The following is a 7,119-nucleotide window of genomic DNA, read 5'->3' as shown; positions in this document are numbered from 1 at the left end:
CTCCTCATGTCCAAAGGAAGCAGTAGTTTGCACTTAGTACAAAAGCAAAATGCAACCAAAGAGAAACAAGGCCACTCTGTCATGAAACTACTAAAATGTCAGCCTTATAGCAAGTCCTCTGGAAGCAGCTTATTCCCATGGCTTATTGGGGAGTACTAATGGCAACTATACTGGATCAGAAGTGAGGAAAAACAGGAATGAAGGAAACAGGCAAAACAGTGCCCCTAGAGATAGAACATTGATGGGAGACCTCAGTCAACTATGTAATCTGAGGGATGCTCAAAATTATTCCAACTTCAACCAATTGGTATTCATAACTTACTGTCACTCAGTGAAGGGACACCCCATCTGGGCAATCTCATACTGTGCTGATGCAGGAATGCCCAGAGAAAGGAGAAGGAGGAGGTGGGAAGAGGGAAAGGAGAGGGAGAGGGAAAGGGAGAGAGGGGGTGGTTACTGAGAGACACAAGCAACTTAATTATCTAGCAATTTAATTATCTGGTGAGAGGCAGTCATTCCTGACAGCAGATACTTGGACAGATCATTATGTCCTTTACACTCCTTCTAGGAACTAAAGGAAATTTCTGATGTGAAAGGTGAAAGGACAAAAAAGAAAAAAGAGGTTAAAATAAAAGAGTGACAAGCTTCAGTAGATACACAAGGCCCCCAGTGGAAGGATGGGGCCACTACTCATTTTCAAAATTTTTGACCCAGAGTTGCTCCTGTTTAAGGAAATGCAGAGGGAAAATGCAGCAGAGACTGAAGTAAAGGCCATCCAATGACTGGCCCAACTTGGTATCCATCCCATGCAGAGGCACCAAACCCTGACACACTACTGATGCCATGTTGTAATTGAAGACAGAAGCTTTGCATAGTTGTCCCTTGAGAGGCTCTACCATCAGCTAACTGAGCCAGATGCAGATACAGCCAACCATTGGACTGAAGTCAGGAAACCCTGTGGTAGGGTTAGGGGGAAGGATTGAAAGAGCTGAAGGAGATGGCAAGCCCATAAGGACAACAACATTATCAACTAACCTGGATACCTGGAAGCTCCCAGAGACTAACTCAGACCAAAGAGCATCCATGGGCTGGTCCATGACCCTACCACCCTCCACACACAGATGTAGCAGAGGACTGCCTTCTCTGTCCTCAGTGGGAAATGATGAGCCTAATCCTGTAGATACTTGATGGCCAAGGGAAGCAGGGATGCTGGAGTGATACAGGGGGATACCCTCTCAGGAGCAATGTGGAGGGGAGATAGGGTACAAAATTCTGAGAGGGGCGAGCTAGAAAGGGGGAAACATTTGAAATGTAAATAAATAAAATTATTTAAGCAAACAAACAAACAAATAAACAAATAAATAAATAAATAAATAAATAAATAAGAAAGACTGAAAGACAGCAGGAAAGAAAACCTTACTCAGCAGCTGTGATTCTCCATGCTGCACTCGACCATGATGAACTTTCTTGTCATAAATATGAAGGCAGCATTTTCCATTGTATCATTCAGTTCTCCTAACTGGACCACCATCACTGACAATTATACCCAAAGTACCACACTTAGGTTTAGAATTTAAGATACCTGGATATTCTTCTGGAAGTCCTAGATTCAATACCCAGCACCCATATGGAGGCTCACAGCAGTCTGAGTCCAGTACTGGACTCTGAGGGCAGCATACATTCACTTGATGTCGACATAGTCAACAGAAATAAATACTTACACACCAAAATATAATAAAATATTTAAAAAATTAAAAAATTACTAATGCTGCTTATTTTCTCTTTTGCTACCTTAAATATTGGTCATTATCCAAACATAGTTTAACGTCAGGCTGCTTTACCACCTTAAATAATGCCTTATCTTTCCTTTTTACATGTTAAACATCTGGTCCCATGTTTACCAGCAAATCAGAAAAAACAAAATTGTAGATTATGAACATCAGAACTGTTTTTATGTGCTGTTTTACCTTAAAGATGATGAAAAATGGCAAAACATAAAAATAAAAAAATTAAGTGACACAGCCTTTAGCCATATATGGCCCTCTGTACTTATTTAATGGTGACATTTATCAAGTTGTTTGTTTTTCAATCTATTTAATCTATTTATTATTTACTTAATCTATAAATAATAAACATACAAGTTTTAGGGTAAGTAGTAAAAATAACCCTATGGCTTGCATGGACACAAAATGTCATGAAATTTCCTAGACTGGATGGATACATTTTCTCTTACAGAGATATGCCAGGAAAAAAAAAGTCTCAAAGAATTATTTTTTGCACCCACAGTGAAATGGAAAGTATACTCTTTTTTGTGAAGGGTTTACATTGAAACCTCTATCACACTATTTTAGGTTCAAAATAAACACAAAACTTACTTAGTTCTTTGTATCAAGTTGAGGACAAATGAAATGCACCGTGGTCACCTGGTGATACAACGGCATAGTAACAATCGTCTGCTAACTGAAAGTGTTTGCTATATTCACAGCAATCCTTCGGCTTTAGCCCTTGATTGCCTTAGCAATATTGAAAGTCATAAAAAAAAGCCTAAAGTTGTGTGAGAGGTGTAACAATTAGTTTTAACAAGTACAGTAAATATTAAGTATAAATAGTTTGCTTAACTTACTCCTTGGAAAGATTCTGCATTAAAACACACGGAAGTTAACAGAGGAAAAATGCTTGACTAGGCCATGGGCTCATTCCTCAACACCAGAATAAGACACTGAAGAAACATCACAGTGACCATTTTCTTCTCACTTCATCCTTATTCTCTAGTCTCATCAATAAAATTTTTGTAAAAGAATATATTCATTAATTTTTATGGGTAGGTATACTTGCATAAGTGTATGTGGAATGCCCTGTGTATACTCTAGTTCAAGGAGGTCAGAAGGGCACATTGGATCCTCTAGAACTAGAGTTTCAGGCAGGTATAAGCTGTTTGATGTGGGTTCTGGGAGCTGAATTTAAGTACTGGAATGAACTCCAAGTTTTCTGGAAGAGTAAAACCTAAACATATTCACTGATCTCTCTCTCTCACTCAGTGGTTCTCAACCAGTGGGTCATAACATATAAGGGCTGCATATCAAATTTTATGCATATCAGATATATACATTATAATTCATAACAGTAGCAAAATTATACTTAAGAACAGCAATGAAAATAATATATGGTTTGGGGGTCACTGCAAGATGAGAAACTATATTAAAGGGTCATAGCATTAGGAACTTTGAGAACCACCACCATAAATCAAAAGATAATTTTCACTAGACTCTTGGTCTGCCTTTTTTTTTTATTTATTAACTTGAGTATTTTTTATATACATTTCGAGTGTTATTCCCTTTCCCGGTATCCGGGCAAATATCCCCCTCCCCCCTCCCCTTCCTTATGGATGTTCCCCTCCTGACCCTCCCCCCATTGCCGCCCTCCCCCCACCAGTCTAGTTCACTGGGGGTTCAGTCTTAACCGGACCCAGGGCTTCTCCTTCCACTGATGCTCTTACTAGGATATTCATTGCTACCTATGAGGTCAGAGTCCAGGGTCAGTCCATGTATAGTCTTTAGGTAGTGGCTTAGTCCCTGGAAGCTCTGGTTGCTTAGCATTGTTGTTCATATGGGCTCTCGAGCCCCTTCAAGCTCTTCCAGTTCTTTCTCTGATTCCTTCAACCGGGGTCCTATTCTCAGTTCAGTGGTTTGCTGCTGGCATTCGCCTCTGTATTTGCTGTATTCTGGCTGTGTCTCTCAGGAGCGATCTACATCTGACTCCAGTCGGTCTGCACTTCTTTGCTTCATCCATCTTGTCTAATTGGGTTGCTGTATATGTATGGGCCACATGTGGGGCAGGCTCTGAATGGGTGTTCCTTCAGTCTCTGTTTTAATCTTTGCCTCTCTCTTCCCTGCCAAGGGTATTCTTGTTCCCCTTTTAAAGAAGGAGTGAAGCATTCACATTTTGATCATCCGTCTGGAGTTTCATTTGTTCTAGGCATCTAGGGTAATTCAAGCATTTGGGCTAATAGCCACTTATCAATGAGTGCATACCATGTGTGTTTTTCTGTGATTGGGTTAGCTCACTCAGGATGATGTTTTCCGGTTCCAACCATTTGCCTACGAATTTCATAAAGTCGTTGTTTTTTTTTTATGTGTTTTTTTTATTAACTTGAGTATTTCTTATATACATTTCAAGTGTTATTCCCTTTCCCGGTATCCGGGCAAACATACCCCTCCCACCTCCCCTTCCTTATGGGTATTCCCCTCCCAACCCTCCCCCCATTGCCGCCCTCCCCCCACCAGTCTAGTTCACTGGGAGTTCAGTCTTAGCAGGACCCAGGGCTTCCCCTTCCACTGGTGCTCTTACTAGGATATGCATTGCTACCTATGAGGTCAGAGTCCAGGGTCAGTCCATGTATAGTCTTTGGGTAGGGGCTTAGTCCCTGGAAGCTCTGGTTGCTTGGCATTGTTGTACATATGGAGTCTCGAGCCCCTTCAAGCTCTTCCAGTTCTTTCTCTGATTACTTCAACGGGGGTCCTATTCTCAGTTCAGTGGTTTGCTGATGGCATTCGCCTCTGTATTTGCTGTATTCTGGCTGTGTCTCTCAGGAGCAATCTACATCCGGCTCCTGTCGGTCTGCACTTCTTTGCTTCATCCATCTTGTCTAATTGGGTGGCTATATATGTATGGGCCACATGTGGGGCAGACTCTGAATGGGTGTTCCTTCAGTCTCTGTTTTAATCTTTGCCTCTCTCTTCCCTGCCAAGGGTATTCTTGTTCCCCTTTTAAAGAAGGAGTGAAGCATTCACATTTTGATCATCCTTCTTGAGTTTCATTTGCTGTAGGCATCTAGGGTAATTCAAGCATTTGGGCTAATAGCCACTTATCAATGAGTGCATACCATGTATGTCTTTCTGTGATTGGGTTAGCTCACTCAGGATGATGTTTTCCAGTTCCAACCATTTGCCTACGAATTTCATAAAGTCGTTGTTTTTGATAGCTGAGTAATATTCCATTGTGTAGATGTACCACATTTTCTGTATCCATTCCTCTGTTGAAGGGCATCTGGGTTCTTTCCAGCTTCTGGCTATTATAAATAAGGCTGCAATGAACATAGTGGAGCACGTGTCTTTTTTATATGTTGGGGCATCTTTTGGGTATATGCCCAAGAGAGGTATAGCCGGATCCTCAGGCAGTTCAATGTCCAATTTTCTGAGGATTCTCCAGACTGATTTCCAGAATGGTTGTACCAGTTTGCAATCCCACCAACAATGGAGGAGTGTTCCTCTTCCTCCACATCCTCGCCAGCATCTGTTGTCCCCTGAGTTTTAGATCTTAGCCATTCTCACTGGTGTGAGGTGAAATCTCAGGGTTGTTTTGATTTGCATTTCCCTTATGACTAAAGATGTTGAACATTTCTTTAGGTGTTTCTCAGCCATTCGGCATTCCTCAGCTGTGAATTCTTTGTTTAGCTCTGAACCCCATTTTTTAATAGGGTTATTTGTTTCCCTGCGGTCTAACTTCTTGAGTTCTTTGTATATTTTGGATATAAGGCCTCTATCTGTTGTAGGGTTGGTAAAGATCTTTTCCCAATCTGTTGGTTGCCGTTTTGTCCTAACCACAGTGTCCTTTGCCTTACAGAAGCTTTGCCGTTTTATGAGATCCCATTTGTCGATTCTTGATCTTAGAGCGTAAGCCATTGGTGTTTTGTTTAGGAAATTTTTGCCAGTGCCCATGTGTTCCAGATGCTTCCCTAGTTTTTCTTCTATTACTTTGAGTGTGTCTGGTTTGATGTGGAGGTCCTTGATCCACTTGGACTTAAGCTTTGTACAGGCTGATAAGCATGGATCGATCTGCATTCTTCTCCAGTTGAACCAGCACCATTTGCTGAAAATGCTATCTTTTTTCCATTTGATGGTTTTGGCTCCTTTGTCAAAAATCAAGTGACCATAGGTGTGTGGGTTCATTTCTGGGTCTTCAATTCTATTCCATTGGTCTATCTTTCTGTCTCTGTACCAATACCATGCAGTTTTTATCACTATTGCTCTGTAATACTGCTTGAGTTCAGGGATAGTGATTCTCCCTGAAGTCCTTTTATTGTTGAGGATAGCTTTAGCTATCCTGGGTTTTTTGTTATTCCAGATGAATTTGCAAATTGTTCTGTCTAACTCTTTGAAGAATTGGATTGGTATTTTGATGGGGATTGCATTGAATCTGTAGATTGCATTTGGTAAAATGGCCATTTTTACTATATTAATCCTGCCAATCCATGAGCATGGGAGATCTTTCCATCTTCTGAGGTCTTCTTCAATTTCCTTCTTCAGTGTCTTGAAGTTCTTATTGTACAGATCTTTTACTTGCTTTGTTAAAGTCACACCGAGGTACTTTATATTATTTGGGTCTATTATGAAGGGTGTCGTTTCCCTAATTTCTTTTTCGGCTTGTTTCTCTTTTGTATAGAGGAAGGCAACTGATTCATTTGAGTTAATTTTATACCCAGCCACTTTGCTGAAGTTGTCTATCAGCTTTAGTAGTTCTCTGGTGGAACTTTTGGGATCACTTAAATATACTATCATATCATCTGCAAATAGTGATATTTTGACTTCTTCTTTTCCGATCTGTATCCCCTTGACATCCTTTTGTTGTCTGATTGCTCTGGCTAGAACTTCAAGAACTATATTGAATAAGTAGGGAGAGAGTGGGCAGCCTTGTCTAGTCCCTGATTTTAGTGGGATTGCTTCAAGTTTCTCTCCATTTAGTTTAATGTTAGCAACTGGTTTGCTGTATATGGCTTTTACTATGTTCAGGTATGGGCCTTGAATTCCTATTCTTTCCAGGACTTTTATCATGAAGGGGTGTTGAATTTTGTCAAATGCTTTCTCAGCATGAAATGATGACATGAAATGATCATGTGGTTTTGTTCTTTCAGTTTGTTTATATAATGGATCACATTGATGGTTTTCCGTATATTAAACCATCCCTGCATGCCTGGGATGAAGCCTACTTGGTCATGGTGGATGATTGTTTTGATGTGCTCTTGGATTCGGTTTGCCAGAATTTTGTTGAGTATTTTTGCGTCGATATTCATAAGGGAAATTGTTCTGAAGTTCTCTTTCTTTGTTGTGTCTTTGTGTGGTT

This window comes from Rattus norvegicus, chromosome 2 (genome assembly GCF_021556685.1).
Source record: "Rattus norvegicus strain SHRSP/BbbUtx chromosome 2, alternate assembly SHRSP_T2T, whole genome shotgun sequence".
NCBI classification, from domain to species: Eukaryota; Metazoa; Chordata; class Mammalia; order Rodentia; family Muridae; genus Rattus; species Rattus norvegicus.
This window is presented reverse-complemented; position numbering follows the sequence as displayed.